Source organism: Zalophus californianus, chromosome 7, assembly GCF_009762305.2.
Source record: "Zalophus californianus isolate mZalCal1 chromosome 7, mZalCal1.pri.v2, whole genome shotgun sequence".
Taxonomy (NCBI): Eukaryota; Metazoa; Chordata; class Mammalia; order Carnivora; family Otariidae; genus Zalophus; species Zalophus californianus.
The window spans coordinates 26240491-26249030 of NC_045601.1; the positions used below are offsets into that span (position 1 = coordinate 26240491).

General features: G+C 39.6%; 1 pseudogene; it reads left to right on the forward strand.

The window, feature by feature from the left end:
• The first annotated feature begins 2077 nt into the window (after positions 1–2077).
• LOC113926249 lies at positions 2078–2248 on the forward strand (annotated as a pseudogene).
• Positions 2249–8540: the final 6292 nt, after the last annotated feature.

Genomic DNA, 8540 nt, shown 5'->3' on the forward strand with positions numbered 1-8540 from the left:
CCTGCTTCTGCTCTATCTCTCGCTGTGTCTCTCTGTCAAATAAATAAATAAAATCTTAAAAAAATAAAAGAGGGCACAGTGACCTTGTGGTCACCCTCTGTCTAGGGTCCCGGCCTCTCAAAGCCCTCCCCTTTCAGCTGAGGCCTGATAGCAACGCAAATATTAACTGAAAATCTAGCATTTGACTTGATGTGAGACTAAAAGAAGAGAAACCTTCTCACAGCTCACTCACTTGGCGTTCTCCAGGTTTTGTCCTATTGTACTTCAAAAGAAACCATAGTCTATCCCAAAATAGAGAGTCATCTTGAATTTTGGCAGATCCTTAAAGAGAGGCTAGGGAGTTCCTTGCGGGAGGTTTGTTTTTTTGTTTTTGTTTTTGTTTTCCTATTCTTTCCCTTTCTTCCGCTTCTTCTACATGAGTCACTGTATAAAAAGTCACTGAAAACACTTGAACCTGTTTGGAAAATTATTCTGGGCCTCAGACCTTCATCATCAGGCTTCTTGTCCTCCCTTCTCGTGTTGTCCCATTTATTGTTGGGTTGAGCTGAGTCTTGGTGACAGTGACACTCCTAACACAGCAGAGAGTAGTCAGGCTTGGAATATAAATAATCCAGAGGCAGCCACGCTTTTGCCTCGTTAGAGATCTAAGATTATGGGCTAGAATTCAGGACTCAAGTAGCTCCCAGTGTCAGCATCTCTGAAGTATAGGGATTCATAGGTTCAACCCAGAGTCAGCTTGGAGTCACCCACATACCCAGATTCCATGAACTCTTCTTAGAAACCCATTGCTGTACAGGTGTTTGCTTCCTCAGCCCCAAGCTTACCAGCTTTTTGCTTGCTCCTCTGTCTGTCTGATGCTGCTCTATCATGCTTTGCAATCAAGTCTTGCTGAATCACACCTCGTACTTCCTGGTATTTGATAACAGAAGTGAAATTAAGACTCTTATCATCATGTAATATTTTCATGGGAATTTTAACATTTAGGACATTTTCCTTAATGTCACCAACATACAACAAGTAGCTGCCCTTTGTTAAAAGTTTTATCAAGCTATGTGTTTAAACACTGTAGCTCAAACTTTTTGAACCGTAGTACATTTAAGTAAGGGTGATGCCCCCAAGCACCACCAAATAGTCTCATTTTCCAGTAGGAGAAAAAGTAAGTGATAAACTATCATTTTACAAGCACATATTGTAGAGTTTATGTACACATCTTCTCTAGCATTAGATTGTTCATATGTCAAAGCCCAGTTTTAGAGAAAATTGTCGGCCACAAATACCGTTGCCTCAAATATGTGTCTCCACTTGCAAATGTTCTGATTGTCAAAAGTTCCTGAATAAGAGAAATAAAACAAATAAATTGCCTAAGTAGTAATTAGTAAAAGTTTACCGTGCATACACCAAAGAGACAGTGTGCCAAACAGGGAGGATTCAAACCAAAACATGGAATGAGACTCAGGAATATATGGCTACAAGACTGCTAATATAATGAGAAAGCAATGATTATTCATTCTTCACAGGGATTGGTTGTACTATTAGAATCAGAATTAAAATAATATTAGGATTTTCTTAAATGATAGGGAATGGGCTAGTGAGTACCTCATATCAATTCTGAAAACACTTTAAGTTTTGTTGTGATTTCCAGAGGCATAAGCAAGAAATGACCCAGGTCAAGTTGGTCTTGGAAAATAAGCTAAACTAAGCTTTGTTTGGATGACTAAACTGGTTTTCATCTGCTCAGGAAATTTTCAATGCTGGTCTCAGTATATTTTTTATTTTAACAGAATTAAAAAAAAATGAAACAAACAAAATGTTTTAACATAAAAAACAAACAAATTTATAATAATGAAGCTAAATTCACAGTTTGTCATCAAGTAGCCAGAATGGGAGCAATTGGAAATCATAATCAAGGCAATAAAACACTGATGATACACCATTAAACAAAATGCCCCTTCAAACAAGCGTGGGAATTCCAACTATCATTCCACACGTGCAATATGAGCTCTATGGCACGTGCGCTACTGGGTGCCAACCAGACTTGTCCATCTGTCAGTCAAAAAGTCAGAAAATTGGGGCATTTGGCTTTATGTCCTGAGTCGCCCTGCAAGCAGAGAAGATGAATCATCACGTGGAATGGTTCAATGTGTACAACAAGGTGCGGATAACCCTAACGTCACATGACTGTGGCGGACTGACCAAGAGAGATGTGAAACTGGCCAAGTTTATTGAAAAAGCAGCTGCTTCTGTGTGATTTCTTCCAAAATGCATGTCAAACCCGGTGTACATTTTAGCCGTCAAATACGTGGAAGGCAGTTCACATGAACAAATTCAGTTGTCAATTTAAGCTCCCCTTTTGAACAGTCTTTTTTTTTTTTTTTTTTTAAGATTTTATTTGAGAGAGAGCGAGCACAAGCAGGGGCAGAGTCCTTGCCGAGCAGGGAGCCCGATGTGGGACTCAATCCCAGGACTCTGGGATCATGACCTGAGCCGAAGGCAGACACTTAACGACTGAGCCACCCAGGCATCCCTGAACAGTCTTTTGTACAATCAGTGCTTACTTATAAAATGATTTAAACTTGAAAAACAAAACAAAACAAAACTCAGGCTACTGAGTCAACTCTAATACGCATTATGTTTGGCTTACAAATAACTACGTTTAGCAACCCTTAGTTTTCTTAGCAGGTTGCTATGCTAGTAAGCATCTCTTAGCCCTATGTAAAATGGAAGTCACTTGTCCTTAAACACCAAAGAAATACTTGGCATATTGAGACCAGTTTGAGGCTCCTCAAGAGGACCCTGCAATGGACCTCATTTTGAAAATTATGGTACTAACCTAGAATATGCAAACAACTGTTCCTTTAGGCCATGTGGACTGCCCACTGGTATTGGTTCTACTGGTATCTTTGCCCCATATCCCCTGCATAAGCCCCCCTTTGTTATTCTACTGTCTACTCTGACCTTTGTCATTCATTCTCTCTCCCCAGAGGTTGGGGTCTCTCCAAAATTCCAAACTTATTGTTATTCCAAAATAAAAGTTCTCCAAACTTTTACCCAAATCTACCATTCCCTGCTCTTGTTCTTTAATCACCTTGGGGATGTTTTACTCAACAACAGCCTCTTCAGCCAGGCGCACTTATAGTGGAAACTTCTATAGGCTGCAGCTCTCTGGGAAGATGACGACCATCCTTTCCCCATCCTCCATTCCCCCCCAACATCACAAGCTCTTGTGTATATAGGGCTCTAGTTCCCAAATGTGCACAAGCCTAAGACTAGATTGTTCTGGATGCATTTCAAAACTTTTCAATTTTGGCTTAGTCTTTCAAAGTCTCATTTTTATTTCTCTAATTATGAAGCATATTCTAAAAATCCAGCAATGAAATGAAGGGTTTGTTATTTCATAAAATGCAGGAGCCATGTGTTACCTTTCTGTGAGAAAGTACTCATTTATCATCCAAACACTGTATAATAAAAGCTGCCAAAATGTTGATTAAAAAAAAAAAAACTATAGCATACTGCCAAATCAAGGAACTGTAACTGCCAACCCATATTCTTTCTTTTATTTTAAGCTGTAAGTGACCATGAGACATGAGTATTCTCGTGATGCTCAGAACAACAACCAAGTTCTTCTGCTAAATTCATCAGCCAGCCAGCCTTTCACTCATCCATTCATTCAACAACTATTTATTAAGCACCTATTATGTGCCAGCACTGTTCTAGGTACTGTTGATTCATCAGTGAACAAAAAGACAAAGTCACCATAGGATGGACAAAGGTATGATGTGTGATGGGAATTCACCAGAAGAAAAACTATCATTTGTAAATTTGTCTCTGGATTTAGTCCTCTGACTTTCACTAAGCCTTGTCTCCTCCCCTTGAAGTCTGATGCAGTGAGATCTTGACCTTGACCACTTCCCCTATTTGCATTAAGGCATCCTTGATGCTCAGGTGACTTTCACTACAGCATGAAAACAAATAATGATAACAATTACAACTCCAATAACAATGTCCCTGCCAAGACAAATAATAGCAACAACATTTACTGAGCAATTACTATATTTTAGACATTGAATTCTCACAATAATCCTGAGTTAGGTATTATTTTTATTATTTTTTAATATTATTATTATTATTATTATTTCTCCAATTTTACAGATGAGAAGAGATGAAGACTGGGATTTGCCCACCACTCCAAGCCAAGGATCAGTTCTTTGATTTGCTGAACACCTGGCTGCAGTGGTGAGTCCTGAACTCTGTGGTTGACTCCATCTCCAAAAATACCTCACCTTTATCATGGGTTCTTGGCACTAATACTCTTTGCCTTTCTGCAGCCAGCTGTCAGCAAGATCCTTCTCTGCTGATTACAACATCTACAAACAATAAATATTGAATATATGTGTAGACTGCTTACTATTCTAATCAAATAATGCCTTCCACAAAGTTAATTTGGTACCTATTTAATGAGACACATAATTGTTATTGAATTGTTTAATTATGTAAAGTTGTTCCAATAAATTCTGTAATCAGTACCTAAGTAATTATGTTATGTTTTCTACTCTCATTTTTTAATTTTGTAAGATCTCCCGTTTCTTGATATGATGTGCTATTTCTACTCCTTTTCTTCTTATACTTCCTCCTCTTCTGTTTCTTCAGAACATACTCACATGAAATAAAATATGATACGCCTAGATTGTATTCCCAGGGTCCTAAATCCCACATTTTTCAGGGATGAGCTCTTTCTGGACTTCTCCTGGTACCCCATACCTCCTTTCCTGATCATCTCTGCCTGGATGATCTGGAAGCTGAAGGATTCAGACACAGCAAGAATCAGGCAAAGCTTGCCTGGAGAAGGGTACAGATGGATTATATGCTGGAAAATTGGCATGACAGTGACCTCCAACACAGCTGATGACAAAGTAGAGCTAAAAATGAACTCTGGGTTTCCTACATCTTTGATCTGAGAGTCATAGAGCAAAAAAGATTAGAGAAAATAGTTTAGGAATAAAAAAAATTGAGAGATTTTCCAGCTAAATATGGTAAATTGATCAGTTTTTAAATATTCTCTTACTCTTGAACCTGTTCTAACTGCAACAAATAAATGAAAAAAGCCTCAAATTCACAAGGACAAAGAGAATGTGAGAGGATACAATAGCTGATGAGCAACATTAATAATCTTTGGAGGTTGGAAAGCAGACGGAAGAATGATAATGGATTTGAGAAAGCTGCCACCTAAGCTCCTATGGATTGGGATACTAGTAGGAATTGAGCCAAGCCACTTCCACAGAGCCCTGGAAAGGCTCTGAACATGGTTCTTCCTGGGAATCCTTAAGGCAGAAATGAAATATGTAACTGAAACTAGGGAGAGCAATTGATCATCTATACACTGAGCTGGTAGACCTTTTCCATGAACCCAGAAAACTATCCAACCTCCCCAATATATAGAGACCAAGGAAAATGGGGAGGAAGTATCTCTACACCAGAGAACCCCAGGTAGGGCAGAGAGCAGAGTTAAAAACAGAATAAATAGAGTTTGCTGATTGAAGGGTTGGACCCTCAGCCTATTCCCTTACTGTCTTTCCAGAATGCTGGTGCCTATGAGACACATCCAGGCAGAAAATAGCTGAATTCTTCTTGGGAGAAATCAAATGGCTTCAGGTGGGGGGAACCCTACAATGTTGATGTTTGGGATCTTTACAGTGAAAACTTGCCTACCATCTGATTACCATATAGCAAAGCTCACTAGTATAAGCTGGCAAAAACTGCCCATCATTCCAAAGACTCCTGTAATATTAATAGAGAGCCAAAGATCTAAGCTGTTTGAGGGAATACTCCAGCAAAAACACACAAGAATAGAGATACAAACAAATTGAAAAAGGACCTCAGTTGAAAGAGACAATACAGAAAGGAGAAGAAAACATCGGTGAAACCACAATTAATATCCTTAGGGAGATGAGACACGAAACAGGAGCAGAATGCTATTCTTTAAACAAAGAATTGGAGAGGTGCCTGGCTGGCTCAGTCTGTTGAGAATCTGACTCTTGATTTCTGCTCAGGTCATGATCTTAGGGTTGTGAGATTGAGGCCTCCCCCCACCCTCTACCCCCGTGGGGCTCAGTGCTCAGCAGGGAGTCTGCTTGAGTTTCTCTCCCTCTGCCCCTCTCCCTATTTGAGCATGCATGCCTATGGGCACATGCTCGCTCTCTCTCTCTCAAATAAATAAATAGGGGTGCCTGGGTGGCACAGTCAGTTAAGCTTCTGACTCTTGGTTTCAGCTCAGGTCGTGATCTCAAGGACTGGGATTGAGCCCCACATCCAGCTCCATGCTCAGCATGGAGTCTGCTTGGGACTCTCTCTCCCTCCCACCCCCCGTCAAATAAATAAATAAATCTTTAAAAATTTTTAAAAAATTGGAAGTTAAAATATTAAAAAAAGAATTTTAACTGTTAATTTTAAATAATAAAGCAAAGTAAATCTAGAAAAGAGAATGAAAAGAGACAAAGGATAGGAAGAAATCATTAGAAAATCAGAGTACCAATTCAGAAGTGCCCAACATTTGGAGTACCTGGGTGGTTCAGTCAGTTAAGTGTCTGACTCTTGATTTTGGCTTAGGTCATTATCTCAGGGTCATGGGATCAAGCCCCACATCAGGCTCCATGCTCAGCGGGGAGTCTGCTTGAGATTCTCTCCTTCTGCCCCTCTCTCCCACTTGCTCCCACTCTCTCTCTAAAATAAATAAATCTTTAAGAAAAAGAAGTGCCCAACATTCAAATAAAGAGTTCCAGACAGAAACAAAATAGAAGAAATGAAGGGAAAGGAATTATCAAAGAAATAACACAAGAAAACTTCAAACTAAAAAAACCTAAGTTTCCAGATTGAAAGTGTCAGTCCAATGCCCAAAGTAAAAGGTAAAAATATTATCCATACTAAAGTACAACACAGCAAAACTTTAGAATACTAGAAATAAAAACATCATAAAAGTTTCCACAATAAGGAAAGTCAAATAAAAATGATGAGGAATTAGGATGTCACCTGACTTTCACAACAACAACACTGGAAGCTACAATCTACTGATGCTACTTTTCAACTTGGAGCTCCATTCTCTCTCTCTCTCTCTTTCTCTCTCTCCCCCCCCTCCCCGCCAGGAGGGCCATGTCACCCCAGGAATTGTTGGCACTTATTGTTTGATGGGGAGGAAAGACTTAGAATGAAATCAATGAACCCGATATCACAGAAGTCAGAATGGAGAAACAGAAAGAAACAAAACAAAACAGGATCTTGAGGACATCATTGATTTGCTTGATCAAGCCATCCCTAAAGCCCTGCCTCCCTCTAAGCATTGTGTTACATGTGCCAGGTAGTTGCTCTTTGGCCATCTATGACCTACCCCCAGAAATCACTCACTAGCATTACTTCCACTGCATTCTACTTGTTGAAGTATTCACAACCCTATCCAGGTTCAAGAAGAGGAAATGTAGAACCACCACTGACTCTGAGAAATGAAGATAATGAGGAGTAAACCCTGAGGCTCAAATGCAGGCTTTCCTGATATACAATATGTGCTTATTGTACTACAAAATCATCCCTAACCTGTGGGCAGAGTACCCATAAGAAGCCACAGAGCTAGCTCAAGGACTCCAGGAAACCATAGAGCACTAAACATTTTCTGTAAATGGATGATATGCCTTGTATACATAATAAATGTACTATTATCTTTAAAGTACAAGCCCTACTCTTATGATTAATAATTTACAAACTCTTAAAACTTTTGCTGAAGTCATAGTAGCTTTTTGTATTTTGTATGTTTTGTATCATGTATTTTCATTAAAAAAAAGATTTTATTTATTTATTTGAGAGAAAGAGTGAAAGAGAATGCATACACACATGAACTCCACTGAGCAGGGAGCCTGACGTGGGGCTCGATCCCAGGACTCCGGGATCATAACCTGAACCAAAGACAGACGCTCAACTGACTGAGCCACCCAGGTGCCCCTGTATTATGTATTTTCTTAATCACGGACTCTAAAAGTACAACTAGTGTGAGAAGGAAATATTTTTGTGCTTAAAAGTGGTGGCCATATCCTCCAAATTGGAAACTACTGTCTTCACATTCCATCATAAATCACAGAGAATCTCTGAGGAAATTGTTAGAATGGGATCACATTGCCTCCAAGATCCACAGGCACATCTCAGGAAGCTCAACGCCCAGACCTTGTTATAAGCAGTACCTCTGAACTATATGCCTGCCCACCCCTGCCCACCTATCGACCTAGTCATAACAGGACCAGGGAAGTGCAGCTGACCAAATCAATTTCTGAGCTGGCCAATGACCTCTGGGGTAGACTGACACAAGAAGTTCTGACAGCTAAGGGCAAACTGAGCTAGTCAGATTCATCCTATTAAGCACGTTAATTTACACATAGAGACATACAGCACATGAGACAGCTAGTGGCAAGAACAGACACTAGTAAATCAAAGTAATGAGGGAGCAAAGTAAAAGTTAAGTAGAAGCTATGAATTAGAGAAAAGACAGAGGATGAGGAAGCTAA